At 40.3% G+C, this 17,935-nt stretch overlaps 1 protein-coding gene across 1 annotated transcript in view; it reads left to right on the top strand.

Moving 5' to 3' along the window:
* The window catches only part of skia (v-ski avian sarcoma viral oncogene homolog a), a 184,249-nt gene that overhangs the window by 139,274 nt on the left and 27,040 nt on the right, over positions 1-17,935 (top strand). The window lies entirely within an intron of this gene.

Raw genomic sequence — 17,935 nt, 5'->3', positions numbered from 1 at the left:
GGACGCTACAATATACACCCCACGCTACCCCCTACCCCCCCACACCTCAACCCCGCCCACCTCAACCTCCTCATGCTCTCTCAGGGACAGCATGTCCCAAATTCAAAGCTGCTGTTTTGAGGCATGTTAAAAAAAATAATGCACTTTGTGACTTCAATAATAAATATGGCGGTGCCATGTTGGCATTTTTTTCCATAACTTGAGTTGATTTATTTTGGAAAACCTTGTTACATTGTTTAATGCATCCAGCGGGGCATCACAACAAAATTAGGCATAATAATGTGTTAATTCCACAACTGTATATATCGGCATCGGTTGATATCGGAATCGGTATTTAAGAGATGGACAATATCGGATATCGGTGAAAATGCCATTATCGGACAGCTCTAGTAATAATCATAATGACACTTTTTCAAAACAGGTTAAAGGTTATTTAAGTTAATGTTGGAGTTTCTTTCTCCATTAGGAAGTAGCTGCAGACATTATACGCTCCTTTGAATACTGCATATGATATCATTGCGTGTCATGCGTTGAAAATGATGACACAACAGATGTAAGTGATTCAAGTGCGTGTTGATGGAAGGTTCCCACGCATGTCACTGTGAGCAGTCCAGAAAGAGTGGAAGCGAGCCGTGGTGTCACTCGGGCACGAGGGATGGAAAAGGAGCAGGGATGGAAAAGTCCAGCTGTATTTACTTGGTCCCTCACCCCGCTCTCGTGTTCCCTCTTCCAGCGCTCCCTCTTCTCGCTAGGTGGACCCGTCTGAGGAGAGCCAGTCTCTCACCGTTCCCACGGAAACCGTTGCCAAAGAAAATTTGGCGAGAGGAAATGGAGAGCCTGTACTCTTTCCAAACCTCCCAATCTCTTCCTGTCCTTTTCTTGTGTGTCAAACGTTTCTTTTCTCTTTTTTTTTACAAGCCTGCGGTTTTAAGGCTGCTCACTTTTATTACGTTACATGACGAGTGTCCATGTTTTCCCTTTTCACAGAGAAATATGATTTTATGAGTGGAAACTATGAGCAAACAATTATGCTCTTTAGAACATGTCAGATAAAGTAATGATTTAACCCAGAGTGCGGCCCCGGGGCCATTTTTATACGGCACATGCTAAAAATACTTTCACAGAAAAGAGCAAACAGGTGAAATGTAAAGAGGAAAAAGTTGCAATGTTGACTCATAACAAAGCTTCCATTTCTTTAAAACTCTAATTGCTCCAAAAAATAATAATGATTCCAAATCAATGTTTTTTTGAAATACTGACATATTCAAAACTCCAATTATCCACATCAAATATTCCACTTGGAAAAATTGGGTAAAATATTGCATAGTTTGTGTGCTTGCCAAAAAAAACAATTTTTCTGTAACAAACAAATCTGCATAGAATAAACAAAAAAATCATTTAAAAAAACTTATGATCTTAACTTATGAAGTTGATCTAGAGCAGTGGTTCTTAACCTGGGTTCGATCGAAGCCTAGGGGTTCGGTGAGTCGGCCTCAGGGGTTCTGCAGAGCCTCCGCCGCGGAGGTCAATACACGCCCGACTCATCGTGTGAATAAAAACTTCTCCCTGTCGGCGTATTATGGATACCCCCAAACAGAATTCTCTAATTTTCCATATGTGTGAGCAAACGCAAAAACTCCTTGAGCATTCAGTGGAGCACATGTGAGCGACGTCAGACCTGCAGCACAACTGTCCCAAACCTGACTAAATAACAAGTTCAATGTTTTATTATTGTAATCAAATGACAGCAGTCATTTCCATGAGATTATTTTCTAATATAAGTGTTTTGGCCCACTTACAATGACTATGACATATTGTTTTTCATGAGCTGTGTACTAGTATTATATGTCTGGGTGGGGGGTCCTGCTTTGGAAATAATGTGTACCCCTTTCAGATATTGCATTTAGTTCCCACTAAAACATTCACATGTTGCACAATGAGATGTAAACATGTGTACATTCCTGTAACTTTCTGTTTGTAAAATATACCTTTATTAGTATTTCTTTAATATAATAACATCATTTTATGATTACGGTTCGTGTGAAACTGGTGGGGTTCGGTACCTCCAACAAGATTAAGAACCACTGATCTAGAACTGTGTTACATACACGGGCTCCCTCTGGTGGTACATCACAGAATCACTTAAGTGATTATTGTTTTATTTTCCTATATTCAAACACAGTGTTACTGTTCAAACTGTGTGAAATGTTACACTGGCCAAAAATATGAAATATACTTGTTAAATAAAACCTCTGCCTTGTTTTTTTATGAATACTTAGGCCTATTATGCAACTGTATTTTAATGTTGGTCACTATGGTGGTCCTTGGAGAGCCGAGTGTTTTCTGAGGTGCTACTTGTTGAAAAAAGGTTGAGAACCACTGATCGAGATCAAAGGGACGGCGTGGCGCAGTGTGAGAGTGGCCGTGCGCAACCCGAGGGTCCCTGGTTCAATCCCCACCTAGTACCAACCTCGTCATGTCCGTTGTGTCCTGAGCAAGACACTTCACCCTTGCTCCTGATGGCTGCTGGTTAGCGCCTTGCATGGCAGCTCCCTCCATCAGTGTGTGAATGTGTGTGTGAATGGGTAAATGTGGAAGTAGTGTCAAAGCGCTTTGAGTACCTTGAAGGTAGAAAAGCGCTATACAAGTACAACCCATTTATCATTTATCATTTAATGTTAGATATAAAGTATCTGTCGATATTAAGTTTGTTTTTTGTTGTATGCCCTTTTTTGTCAACACCTTGTTTTATGGCAAAATTTGGAGAACCACTGGTCTTTAAACTTTGAAAGTAAAAACATTAATGTATCACTTACTTTTAACACTTTTATGAGCACTTTTGTTATGAATTATTGACTTATTTAAGGCTCCAATTACTTGACATGAAATATTCCACTTTGAAATATTTTTTGGGGAAACTATCGCATATTTTGTGTTTTTGCCCTAAAAACAGTTTTCTAAAACAAAAGCGGCATAAAATCAACAAAAAAATAACAAAAACCTTTAAATTGACAGATAGACCTGATGTTGATTTAGAGATTTAAGCTTTGAGTGAAACAATTATATTTTTAGCATTTTTATGACTTGGGTCTTTGGATCCCTCAAAATTTTTGTGGGATTTTTTTGGTAATTGTTCAAAAACTAAAAATGAATCAAAATCGATGTTGTTGCTCCAACAACTTTACATCCAATATTCCACCTTGAAATATTTTTGGGGAAAATATTGCCTATGTTGTGTTTTTGCCATAAAATCGTCTTTTTTTTTAAAGGGCACAAGACATAAAAGACAAATAATAATAATTATTCATATTGGCAGAAAGATCTGAAGTTGATCTAGAGATTTTAGTATTAAAAGAATAAATAAATAAACATTTAAAAAATATTTATATAAATATTACTTTTTTTTAACACATTTAACTCTTCCAGGTTTCAAGACCATATTTGACAGGAGCCCTTAAGGTTAAAAAACAGATCATTTGTATTGGTTTTGAAAATGAAACATATCAAAATGACTTTGATTGTTTTAGCGAGGAAAAGGTTTGGACGCCCCATTTTCTTAGAAACATTTGAAGAGTAGGTGGATATTTAGAAAAAAAAAAAGTTTGTTTTTGTGTTGGACTTGCTTCCTTGTCAGTGATCTTTAGTTGCTCTTTTTCCACCATGGTGGTGACCTTTTCACTTCCCTTTTCCTCCTCTGTTTTTGCTAATGTGGTCGAGAGATTTGAACTTTCCTTCCTTTTGGGACTTTTCTGGCCCGTCCCCTTCATGAGGGCCACTGTGTTTGGTGTACGGCATGGTGCCAAGTCCTACCGTGGATGGTGGAACACTACACGCAGTGTGACATCGTATTTTTATCGCCCATCTTCGCCCTTTAGCCCAGCTTGTGGCAGCAGCTCTTCTCTGTTTTGTCTGCTAACGTCTCTGGACTTTTCCTGGAAGTGGTGCTGTAGAGTACTGGAACTACGGATGTGGGTGGAAATAAAGACATGTTTGAACATGAAAGACATTCTCTTGGTGGGATTCTAAAGTTCCACCGAGTAAAAGATCGACACACAGGTGATTGGAAGGATTTCCTACTTTGCTGCAGATATGCTTCCCTCATCATGGGATAAATGATGGATTATTGATTTAACATTTAGGACAGGGGTGTCAAACGTACAGTCATTTTGCCAAGTATAAAAATGAGCTGCATTTTTTTTAATTAAAGAAACTGCTGTTCTAAATCTGTCCACTGGATGTCGCAAAAACAATTCAAGTGTAACCCACGTCGCGCATGACAGTGCATGAAGATGACGCGTCAGCTGAGTTTAAACACAGTCTGGACTGGCTGCCGCTACTCCAACCAGCGCAGGTGCGAGCAATCGGCTGCTCTAGTTGTGGCTGGCAGCAGATGGTGGCAGACTGATGCACTATACCTTCTTTCTTTGTAAATTATCCACTCAACGGATAAATGAACGAAACGGTAAGATGCAAAGACTTAAGTCAACTTGACCATCATCTTTGTAGTTAGAGTTTTGTGCTGTGCTTACAATTGGTTGACGGCGCGATGCGCACCCTGAACTCCATTGTAAAAATGTGTGTTTCTGCATTTGTTGTTTTTGGTTCTAATTTTATTTTATGCTTGAATCTGCCATGTTTGTAGTTATGCTACCTTGATTTCGGCTATGGTGTAATTTTGATAATTGCTTTATTCATATCATAGTTGTAATATTTGAATGATGGTAAATGAATGTGTTGTGGCAGTTGCGAATGTCACCAATGTGTCAGTTTGAGGAAACATTCGATTGCTTTCCCAAACGTTTTTAATGGTGAACTATCAACATGAGAATGCTAAATAGAAAGTACTTAAAGTTTAATGGCTTTGTAAAAAAGTGACCTGTAACTTGTTTTGAAAAAGTTTTATTCTAATTATCATGCCAAATAATATGTTGCGCCATCTTGTTGTCGAGCGGTTGATTCTTAGCATGGAGTGAGAAAAGAAAGTAAAAATGAAGAAATTGTGGAGAAAAGAGGAAAAGTCACCTGGACAGTATGGCACTTTTTTAGATTTTTTCCAAAGTGACCGTAGTCAGACCAATGTGGTCTGAAAATGATGAGCAAGAGCGCTAATACCACACCACATTAGCCGCGCTCACCCTTTAGAGCACTTCTGTAACTTCCTGCCTCTAAACTAAGCAGAAAATAGTCCTTCTCAGGTTTCTCTATGTTTACATTATCACACTTTGCACTATTTTCTTACAGTTTATGAAGCATTTCTTACATATTCATGATTTTCACACCTTCATTTTAAGAGCTTATTGTTAAGTGTTCAATGCAATTTTACTATTTTGTTTACATTGTTGGAGTGTTTTCCATGCTTGTGTTGACATTTCCTTTCTGCCTTGATAGCTGAGGGGATTGTAATCAAAAGAAGTTACATTTCAAATAAAATTGTTTACATTTATATTTTTCTCCTGGCAAATCATAATAAAATAAACCAATCAAAATCTACTACTGTTTTTTTTAAGAAACATAAAAATCATGATGATGATATGATTTGGAAGTAATTTATTGTTTATTTTGTTGTACATTATGAAATATGTTTGTTATGAATAGCTAGTCTGAACAATAAATGTAACTATGAGTAGGGGGCAGATGTAAGCTTTACTTCTTTCTGCTCCTTTTCGTTCATTACTTATTTTGTTACGATTGATCGTTTTTAAAAAAAACGAAACAAACAAAATTCATTGATATTGAGCGATTTAAAACACACAATAAAGTTTTTAGCCATATTGTCCAGCACTAGAACATGTATACTTCAAGCTTCATTTTAGATAAATGAGTCAACTATGTAAAATATCAAAATATATCGCAATACTGTATCGTATTGTGACTCAAGAATCGCAAAATGTATCATATAGTCTGCCACCTAATATGACTTTGAGGAAAGTTAGAACAATGTTTATTAGCTCCTTCTACCAAGAAAGAATATTGTGTGTAAATGTTTTTTATATTTTTCAACACATTCAACAAGACCGTGATAATAATAATAATAACCGTGATCATTTTGGTCACAATAACCCTGATTTGAACATGTTACAGACTTTTAGATGTCATGTGCAGAGTGTAGAAAAAGTTTCCAGATCAAAGTGATGTCATTGAAAGCCACATAATTAGGCTCTTCACATAACAGGTTGCATGGTTTTAGAATGACTAAACACTCTTTTTGATATTTACTTGCTTCAATGAAAAGTTGGTGGGAGGAAGGAGTTGCCAAAATTAGAACTGTCACCTACTAACGAAATGTTGATCAGTTTGATTTCCATTCATAATGTGCTAAATAGATTAATCATGACTGAATTTGATCTGCACTTAAATGTTGAAAATGTCTCAAATCGGTGACAAAACACAAATACACTTAGTGCCTTCTCTTCACCGTAAACAACTTTTGTGAGTTTACACTTTCTTAAAAGTCACATAATAGTAATCGATACTATGTCATGTGAGTCCATGTTGCAAAATTGTAATGATATTGAAAATACGTTTTTTTTTGTTTTTTTTTAAACTTCTACTACTTTTGTTTTGTTCTATGATTAACTACATTCCTCCATTAAATAAATGACCAGCTGTTATACATTTCTGTATTACTTAAAAGAAAACTGGTTTTGTTTGATACAATTCTACCCAAACAGTTAATAAAGTCAAATACAAACAAGGCAAGAAGATAAGTATCCAACACTTCTCTTTTCTAAAGTAAATCTGTACAGCATATATAGATCATCTACATCAACAATATGATTTGTCTTAGTGGCTGGTAAGGACGCAGTAAAAAAAAAAGACGATTTTTGACATTTTTGAATCGATTAAAAATTGTTACAAATAAGAATAGCTATTAATTTGAAAATCAAAAATATTTTTGACACCCCTAGTCGATAAGTAGCTTTTACTTTTGTTTAGTTATTGTGTACCCATTTTAATCCATTACGAAGCATCCATCCAGCCATCCATTTTCTACCGCTTGTCCCTTTTTTGGGGTCGCGGGGGGTGCTGGAGCCTATCCCAGCTGCGCATGGGTGGAAGGCGGGGTGTACATGATGGGAAAAATACTAAACACTCTCCACACTTATCCATGTTTGGCGCATTTTAGCTGCTTGATATTACTGATTGATTACAAAACTTTAAGGAGGTCGTCACGGAACTACACAAGGTAGAAATCAGACTTTTACATACTTAATATCCAATTATATATCCATTATATGAATATAATATGTACCGTATTTTTCGGACTATAAGTCGCAGTTTTTTTCGTAGTTTGGCCGGGGGTGCGACTTATACTCTGGAGCGACTTATGTGTGAAATTATTAACACATTACCGTAAAATATCAAATAATATTATTTAGCTCATTCACGTAAGAGACGAGACGTATAAGATTTCATCGGATTTAGCGATTAGGAGTGACAGATTGTTTGATAAACGTATAGCATGTTCTATATGTTGTAGTTATTTGAATGACTCTTACCATAATATGTTACGTTAACATACCAGGCACGTTCTCAGTTGGTCATATAACGGACACTTATTCAGCCTGTTGTTCACTATTCTTTATTTATTTTAAATTGCCTTTCAAATGTCTATTTGTCAAATAAATTTCCCCAAAAAATGCGACTTATCTCCAGTGCGATTTATATATGTTTTTTTCCTTCTTTAATATGCATTTTCGGCCGGTGCCACTTATACTCCGGTGCGACTTATACTCCGAAAAATACGGTACACATATGTATTGGCTATATATATATATATATATATACATATATATATATATATATATATATATATAGTTACTTTTTCAGCCCAATGCGGCCCCCAAGTCAAAAAGTTTGGACACACCAGACCTACAGTATATTCCGCCCTGTGTTCCCCGAGTAACCTTCTTTGTCCTCACAGCCGGAAGTACAAGTAGTACACGAGAAGCATGAGAGTAGTTTGTGTACAGGTATGCTCCGAGGCGACGGGAGGTGAGCAGCGCACACCCTTTATGGACACACAGGGCGCCTCCCTTTTCGCCACCAAGGGCCCCTCAGTAAGACAAGCAGAGGCCAACGCCGGGTCACAGGCAGGGCGCGGCTCTATTCACCCTCCCCACTTAAGAAAGCGCAAAGAAAACAGGTTTTTGGTGGTGGTGGTGGTGGTGGTGGGGTTGTTGAGCTAGGCAACCAGTTGAGCGCCATACCAGAAACTGTTTGTCTCTTACAGTCAGCCAGTCTTAAGTCGCATTATGCGGTCAAAGCAAGAATTGCTTCCTGTTTAAGGAAACGGCAACTGTGGTTAGTGGCATTTTCTAGAATACCCAAGATTGACACGCTTTTAAACTGCCTTTTTGTCACTCTGGTTTTATAAGAGCGCTTGTTTTTTGTAAACACACACGCTGTTTCTTTAAAGTGCAAATGAAGGAAATATAAATATATATTTTTTAAATGTGGTGTTGCTAGCTCGAGAACCGTGTTTGTTTGTAAAGGACATCCTGTAAGCCGTGACACAGGAAACGCTGGCAGACAACGACTGGGAGGGGAAGCCGTGGCTGAAGATGACGGCTGGCGTCAAGAAAGTTATCCTCGCTGAAAGCAAAAATGTCACAAGCATACTTGCCAACCTTGAAGTTGATCAAGACACTTACAAGTTAAAAAATGTAGAATGTATGTTATTGATGTGCCGTTTTGGATGCCCAGGAATTTTAGTGGGGCTTTTTTTTTCTTTTCAAACGGTCTTTGACCAAAAAAATTATATTGAAATAAAATCAACAGTGTTAGGAATTATTGACCTATTTAAAGCTCCAAGAGAGACTTATGCATTAAAAGTAAAAAATAAAAAATAAAAATGAATGACCTTTTTTTCCACACGTTTGTAAAGGGGGCCCTTTTGGATCCACAAGAATTTTAGTGGAACTACCCATGGCTCCAAAAATATTAATGAATTAAAGTCAATGTTATGAATTATCGTCCTACTTAAGGCTCCAAATACATCACATCAAATATTTGAATTTGAACATTTGTATTTACAAAATGTATTGTGTGTTTGCCATAAAAACAGGGTTTTGGGGGCATACAACACAAAAAAATAACTTTATATCGACAGATATAGTAGATCTTTAAGTTGATCAAGACCAGTGGTTCTCCAAGTGCCACCATTAATATACAGTAGCATAATAGGCCTAAATAGTCATTAAAAACAAGACAGAGGTTTTATCTAACAAGGAGGGATGTCCGATAATGGCTTTTTGCCGATATCCGATATTGTCCAACTCTTTAATTACCGATACCGATATCAACAGTCGTGGAATTAACACATTATTATGCCTAATTTGGACAACCAGGTATGGTGAAGATAAGGTAATTTAAAAAAAAAATGTATAAAATAAAATAAGATGAATAAATTAAAAACATTTTCTTGAATAAAAAAGAAAGTAAAACAATATAAAAACAGTTACATTGAAACTAGTAATTAATGAAAATTAGTCAAATTAACTGTTAAAGGTTAGTACTATTAGTGGACCAGCAGCACACACAATCATGTGCGCTTACAGACTGTATCCCTTGCAGACTGTATTGATCTATATTGACATATAATGTAGGAACCAGAATATTAATAACAGAAAGAAACAACCCTTTTGTGTGAATGAGGGAGGGAGGTTTTTTGGGTTGGTTTAAGTGTATCTTGTGTTTTTTATGTTGATTTAATTAAAAAAACCAAAAAAAAACCCGATACCGATAAAAAAAAAAAACGATACCGATAGTTTCCGATATTACATTTTAACGAATTTATCGGCAGATAATATCGGCAGGCCGATATTATCGGACATCTCTACTAACAAGTATATTTCATATTTTAACACTGTAACATTACACACAGTTTGAACAGTATCACTGTGTTTGAATATTTAATCACGTGATTTCTTTGTCCTACCACTAGATGGAGATGTATCGGGCAGAATCACTGATTGAGAGATTTAAGTGTTAAATTAAAAAATTATATATAACTTATGCTTGACAATTTTATGACTGAGACCCTCCCTGGTCCCCAGGACCCAACTTGGGAGGAGCTTTAAAAGTAAAAAAAAAAAATATCTACATATATTGTATTGGTTTTGAAAATGAAAAATATCAAAATGGCCCCTGCATGCTTTGATTTTTCAGTGCGGCCCTCAGTGGAAAACGATTAGACACCTCTGCTGTAAAGTGACACTGTGAGCAAAGTCCGCCTCTCAGAAACTGTTCCTGAGGCGAGTTTCACCTCGGCCATGAGCTCGATTCCCCGAGATGAAGAAAACAGGAAGCTCCTCTTAGGCCTTTTTGGCGTCTCTCCAGCGGAGTCGAACGGATGTAACCTTTCTGACAAGTTTGTTGCCTTCCTGATAAAGCCTCTGATGAAGAAGGAGAGCACAAATAGAAGATAAAGGCGTTGTGCAGAACGCACAGTAGGTTTGGATCGTTTTTTGCCTCATTCCTGTGAGAATCCTGCGTGTGGCTGACGCATTACGGCGCGGTGGTCGGATCGTTTAGCCAGGACGAGCTGCAGTGCGCTCAAACAACCACCAGGTGGCGTGTGTGAGCAGACCACGCTATCGTCTCCTCTAAACTAAGTTCAAAAGTGGTCACCCTTTCAGACCAATATGAGAAAGTGAACATGCTTGTTTCTCTCAGTGCCTCAATTTGTCTGAGTTGGTAGACGATTTGAGCACAAAAAAAAGCAATTTTTGGTTTTCAGACAGAGGAAGTAAAACCGCGAGGGCTTCAGGACATGCAGACAATCTTCTACCGAGAAGGCTGTTATCACCCCACCCATCCTGTCTCTCTCACACACACACATTCTAACATCCACTGGTGCGGACACGTGCACACACACACACACACACACACACACACACACACACACACACACACACACACACACGGGGCCCCACTGGCAGCCTTTTGTCCACATATTGTGTAACAGAAGACACACCTTGTATCAAACACACACACCCTTACGTAAAGTAGCGTTCGATGTTCAGTATTGTTGTGTACTTCACGATCGGCCAGGATTTTACGTGAAAGAGTATGTGATCGGCCAATTACAGGCAAATTCACCATTGCAACAATTTGCGCAAATTCAACCAATCCCCCGATTTATGCGTGATTGACAACTTTCCCGCACATTTTGGCAAATGTAAATTATCCGAGCGCCACTCAAACACGCACGTCAACTGTCCAATCCAAACTTTGGGCTACGTCAAGATTGGATGTCCCATTCCCATTTTTTTTTGTCAAATCTTGATCTTTTTAGTGGCCGTTCACATTACAAAAAGAAATTTGATTTCCAATGTGAATGCAATCTGACTCGCGTGCGGACATGGCGTCATGACGTCGCACTAGGGTTGTACGGTATACCAGTACTAATAAAGCGACGTACTAATGAATTAAAAACGGTACTATATTTCTCCTGAAAAATACCGGTATTTTTATTTTTTTCCAAACATTGCTGGCAAAACGAGCAAGAAGCGCATGTTAGGCAATGCATACGCTCGGTGTACTTACAAGCAGACACAGTGTATATACGTATATACATATGGGAGAGAACAGACACATTTTGGCTTAAAAACAAACGACATAGGTGAAGCTTTTCACACTGAAGCGCAGCTCTGGAAGAAGTGTTTTAAACAAGGCTAGCTAGCTAGCGGCTAACGTCAATTCGCAGTCGCCAGTGTTTTAGCTACTTCTAAATCACGAATCATTGCCTCCACGGCGACAAATAAAGTTGTCAAGTGGGGGTCGCAGCTTGCTGGGGGGTTGTTCTTCCAACGCAAGATAGACGGCTACGGACAACAGCGTGAAGGTAGGCTAGGATTTATTTAACATAAATCATGCACTACCGCGAACATAAACAATACAACCACAATCAACAACAAAAAAAAGAGGCAAGCGTGCCTAAAACGCAAGTGAAGCTAATCTTAAACAAAAACTAGGACATGGACATGGAAACTTACTTTTGTCAAAACGAGACCTGAACCGGAGTGACATAATGACAATGCAGGCAGGACGAGTGATGAACAACGTATGCTTAAATAACAGTGACATGATTGGTGACAGGTGTGTGTGAGTCAAAACGTGAAACAGGTGCGTGACGTGACAGGTGAAAACTAATGGTTGCTATGGAGACAAAACAAAACAAAAGTGCACAAAAAGTCCAAAATTTAAACCGAACATTACTAAAACAAAACATGATCACACAGACATGACAGAATCCCCCCCTTACGGACAGATCCCAGATGTCCAAAAACAATATCAACAAGAGTCATGGGAGGGCGGGAGGGGGACATGGCGGTGGGTCGCCAGGCCACGTGTCCCCGTATCCAGCGGGGCAGAGTTAGGTGGCGGCGGCGAGTGGAACGCCGCTGCAGCAGGCGAGGCGGGCGCCCAGGGAATGGCCACATTCGTGGCCGACTGGGAGGTGGGCGCACTTGGCGTGGCGGGCGACCAGGTAGCGGCCATATCCGTGGCCGACGAGGAGGCAGGCGCGTCGTCATCGTGGCAGGCGTGGCTTGGCGTGGTGAGTCAGGCGGCGAAGCTCGGCGTGGCGCGTCAGGCGGCGAAGCTCGGCGTGGCGCGTCAGGCGGCGAAGCTCGGCGTGGGTCTTGGTATAGGTCTTGGTCTTGGCGTGGGTCTTGGTCTTGGCATGGCGGGTCTTGGTCTTGGCATGGCGGGTCTTGGTCTTGGCATGGCGGGTCTTGGTCTTGGCATGGCGGGTCTTGGTCTTGGCATGGCGGGTCTTGGTCTTGGTCTTGGCATGGCGGGTCTTGGTCTTGGCATGGCGGGTCTTGGTCTTGGTCTTGGCATGGCGGGTCTTGGCGTCGTGAAGCTGCGACTGGCGGCACTTGGCGTCGTGGAGCTGCGACTGGCGGCACTTGGCGTCGTGGAGCTGCGACTGGCGGCACTTGGCGTCGTGGAGCTGCGACTGGCGGCACTTGGCGTCGTGGAGCTGCGACTGGCGGCACTTGGCGTCGTGGAGCTGCGACTGGCGGCACTTGGCGTCGTGGAGCTGCGACTGGCGGCACTTGGCGTCGTGGAGCTGCGACTGGCGGCACTTGGCGTCGTGGAGCTGCGACTGGCGGCACTTGGCGTGGAGGGTCTTGGCGTGGAAGGTCTTGGTCTTGGGCTTGGCGTGGAGGGTCTTGGTCTTGGACTTGTTGAGCTGGTACCGGAGCTTGGCGTCGTGGAGCTGGTACCGGAGTTTGGCGTCGTGGAGCTGGTACCGGAGCTTGGCGTCGTGGAGCTGGTACCGGAGCTTGGCGTCGTGGAGCTGGTACCGGAGCTTGGCATCGTGGAGCTGGTACCGGAGTTTGGCGTCGTGGGGCTGGTACCGGAGCTTGGCGTCGTGGGGCTGGTACCGGAGCTTGGCGTCGTGGAGCTGGTACCGGAGCTTCGCGTCGTGGAGCTGGTACCGGAGCTTGGCGTCGTGGAGCTACTGGTGCAGGTGAAGGTGGTCTAGCTGGGGGTTGCGGCTTGACATGGCGAAGCTGAGTCACCCCACCTGTACAGTTCCCAGCCCTAGCCCCCCCCTCAAGGAGCGGATACCAGACGCGCTCCCCGCGGTCTGGAATCTTCTTTAGGGGTGGGTGTAGGGGGGTAGACTCCTCCCCACTAAATTGTCCAAAATGTCTATTCCCTACCCCCACTTTAGACTGTGTCTGAAAAAATCTAAATTTAGAGACAATTTTCTCAAAAGGATTTTTCTTTGAAACAAAGTCCATAGTGGGCGGCTGACAGAGGGTGTAAATAGACTCAAAAAAAAAATCTTGGTTTCTGACGTCATCACCAGTGGGCGGGATGACGTCATCAGCACGGGTCTTCTGTGGCGGGAAGGAAGAATGGGCTGGTTGTGGAATCTTGTTGTCCGGATGAAGATTTTGGGGGAACAACGCGTTATGCTGGCGAGAAAAAGCCTTTCTGGCTGGCTTCCATTTTTGCCAGTGCGTCTCCATCACCTCCTCGTGGCCGGTCTGCGGAAGAACGTATGCTGCCTGCATTCTGTCAAGTGGGGGTCGCAGCTTGCTGGGGGGTTGTTCTTCCAACGCAAGATAGACGGCTACGGACAACAGCGTGAAGGTAGGCTAGGATTTATTTAACATAAATCATGCACTACCGCGAACATAAACAATACAACCACAATCAACAACAAAAAAAAGAGGCAAGCGTGCCTAAAACGCAAGTGAAGCTAATCTTAAACAAAAACTAGGACATGGACATGGAAACTTACTTTTGTCAAAACGAGACCTGAACCGGAGTGACATAATGACAATGCAGGCAGGACGAGTGATGAACAACGTATGCTTAAATAACAGTGACATGATTGGTGACAGGTGTGTGTGAGTCAAAACGTGAAACAGGTGCGTGACGTGACAGGTGAAAACTAATGGTTGCTATGGAGACAAAACAAAACAAAAGTGCACAAAAAGTCCAAAATTTAAACCGAACATTACTAAAACAAAACATGATCACACAGACATGACAAAAGTATGTTTCTTACAAGTATCATCCCTGCAGGACGAGGAATAGCTAAACATGCTTCACTACACACCGTAGGAGGATACAATAGCTCACCGCTAACAGCAAGCTAGCGCTCCTCAATGTAAACAAATGCCATGCCATGACTGTAATGATACCAAGTACAATAGCGTACATAGTCGATAATACAATGATTCCAACAATATTTTTTATTATGACAAAGTCTTTCGTCCTTTTTTATTGTTGATAAAGTTATGAAATACGTCCCTGGATACAGGAGGACTTTAATTATGACCAATGTATTGACCTGTAACTACTTGGTGTTGGATTGAAACAAAAATATGTAGTATCACCTAAACTTATGTACAGTATCAAAGAAGAGAAGAATAAGTGATTATTAGATTTGAACAAAAGTATAGACAGAACATGTTAAAACAGAAAGTAAGCAGATATTAACAGTAAATGAACAAGGAGATTAATGTTGACAAAATAATAGAATGATATTATTTTGAAAAGTATCGAAATACATTTTGGTACCGGTAATGGTACCAAAATATTGGTATCGAGACAACCTCATGTTGCACGCACTGCAGTGTTTCAAAGGAAGTAAATGTGGCTGCCACGGTCTGAACGGTGCAACAATTTGTCAACAAATATCGTTTATCGATAACGATCGTGGCGTCCTCACTTGTGTTTTTACGGAGCAACACGGGTCAGCGTTGCCACTGGCAACAACATCGCAGGTACAAAACACAAAGTGAAGGAACATTTCCTCTTATTCTTGTTAAAAACATGAATACCTTGCTCATTTTGCAAAGCAGATCGTTTTTACGGCACTACCGTATTTTCCGGACTATAGAGAGTATATAGGCCACACCCACTAAATTTTAGGGGAACAAATAGTTTTACATATAATAGATATAGATATATAAATATTGTATATTAAATGTATTGAAATCAAAAGGGCAATACCACTGACAGCAAAATGATTAAGTGCTTACAGTGTGTGTGTGTGTGTGTGTAAATATATATATATATATATATATATATATATATATATATATATATATATATATATATATATATATATATATATATATATATATATATATGTACACACAGGCCAGGTGTCATGTTGCCAGTATGTTGCTAGTGTGTTGCCAGGTGTCCCTCCCACACATACACTCCTATATACAAGCCTCAAATTTTAACTTTTTAAGGTCAAGGCAAGTGTTGCCTTAAAGGAGGGTTCATATTTTAGGGCACCAAGGCAAACATTATTTTCTTTCGAGGCAGGGGCTAAAGCATGCATGTATATATATACAAACCCCGTTTCCATATGAGTTAGGAAATTGTGTTAGATGTAAATATAAATGGAATACAATGATTTGCAAATCCTTTTCAACCCATATTCAGTTGAATATGCTACAAAGACAACATATTTGATGTTCAAACTGATAAACTTTTTTTTTTAAGTGAAAATTATTAACTTTAAAATTTGATGCCAGCAACACGTGACAAAGACGCTGGGAAAGGTGGCAATAAATACTGATAAAGTTGAGGAATGCTCATCAAACACTTATTTGGAACATCCCACAGGTGAACAGGCAAATTGGGAACAGGTGGGTGCCATGATTGGGTATAAAAGTAGATTCCATGAAATGCTCCGTCATTCACAAACAAGGATGGGGCGAGGGTCACCACTTTGTCAACAAATGCGTGAGCAAATTGTTGAACAGTTTAAGAAAAACCTTTCTCAACCAGCTATTGCAAGGAATTTAGGGATTTCACCATCTACGCTCCGTAATATCATCAAAAGGTTCAGAGAATCTGGAGAAATCACTGCACGTAAGCAGCTAAGCCCGTGACCTTCGATCCTTCAGGCTGTACTGCATCAACAAGCGACATCAGTGTGTAAAGGATATCACCACATGGGCTCAGGAACACTTCAGAAACCCACTGTCAGTAACTACAGTTGGTCGCTATATCTGTAAGTGCAAGTTAAAACTCTCCTATGCAAGGCGAAAACCGTTTATCAACAACACCCAGAAACGCCGTCGGCTTCGCTGGGTCTGAGCTCATCTAAGATGGACTGATGCAAAGTGGAAAAGTGTTCTGTGGTCTGACGAGTCCACATTTCAAATTGTTTTTGGAAACTGTGAACGTCGTGTCCTCCAGACCAAAGAGGAAAAGAACCATCCGGATTGTTATAGGTGCAAAGTTGAAAAGCCAGCATTTGTGATGGTATTGGGTGTATTAGTGCCCAAGACATGGGTAACTTACACATCTGTGAAGGCGCCATTATTGCTGAAAGGTACATACAGGTTTTGGAGCAACATATGTTGCCATCCAAGCAACGTTACCATGGACGCCCCTGCTTATTTCAGCAAGACAATGCCAAGCCACGTGTTACATCAACGTGGCTTCATAGTAAAAGAGTGCGGGTACTAGACTGGCCTGCCTGTAGTCCAGACCTGTCTCCTATTGAAAATGTGTGGCGCATTATGAAGCCTAAAATACCACGACTGTTGAACAACTTAAGCTGTACATCAAGCAAGAATGGGAAAAAATTCCACCTGACAAGCTTACAAAATGTGTCTCTTCAGTTCCCAAACGTTTACTGAGTGTTGTTAAAAGAAAAGGTGATGTAACACAGTGGTGAACATGCCCTTTCCCAACTACTTTGGCAAGTGTTGCAGCCATGAAATTCTAAGTTAATTATTATTTGCAAAAAAAAAAAAAAGTTTATGAGTTTGAACATCAAATATCTTGTCTTTGTAGTGCATTCAATTGAATATGGGTTGAAAATGATTTGCAAATCATTGTATTCCGTTTATATTTACATCTAACACAATTTCCCGAATCATATGGAAACGGGGTTTGTACAATAAATACACATATGATACTAGTATAGATTATTTAAAAACACAATTTGTGAAGTCCATAGGAATTACACTCCATTAAAAAGGTCACCTGTTTGCTGGAGCCCAATTGTTTTTTTTAAATTCATAATAATAAAAATGACTCCTATTTTCAATCATTCTCCCCAAAAATGTTATGATATGTGACAGGTTTGCTCAGCTGCTGTCACTGCAGCGATAATCATTTGACAACACATGAATCAGCATTTTTTTAATTTGTTCTGTCAATCAAACCTTTCAATTGTGTTGATATTGCATAACCAAGGAGCCTGTGTGTGTGCGTGCATGCGTGCGCGTGTGTGTGTGGCAGCTGGTGACAGCCTCACTTTGGAGAAGCTGAGCTTTGTATCTAACAGAGGGGAAAAAACAACAAAACTGTTCTTGTCTGCTTGTGCATGTGTGTGTGTGTGTGTGTGTGACAGACACACTTTGCCCCAGTAACCTCAAACACGCCTTGATAGATTGGTGTGTGTGACAAGAGTGTGACACATTACCTT

The sequence above is a fragment of the Nerophis lumbriciformis genome, linkage group LG01, assembly GCF_033978685.3.
Source record: "Nerophis lumbriciformis linkage group LG01, RoL_Nlum_v2.1, whole genome shotgun sequence".
Taxonomy (NCBI): Eukaryota; Metazoa; Chordata; class Actinopteri; order Syngnathiformes; family Syngnathidae; genus Nerophis; species Nerophis lumbriciformis.
Note: the sequence above shows the minus strand (reverse complement) of the source record. Positions and strands in the feature narration are given on the sequence as shown.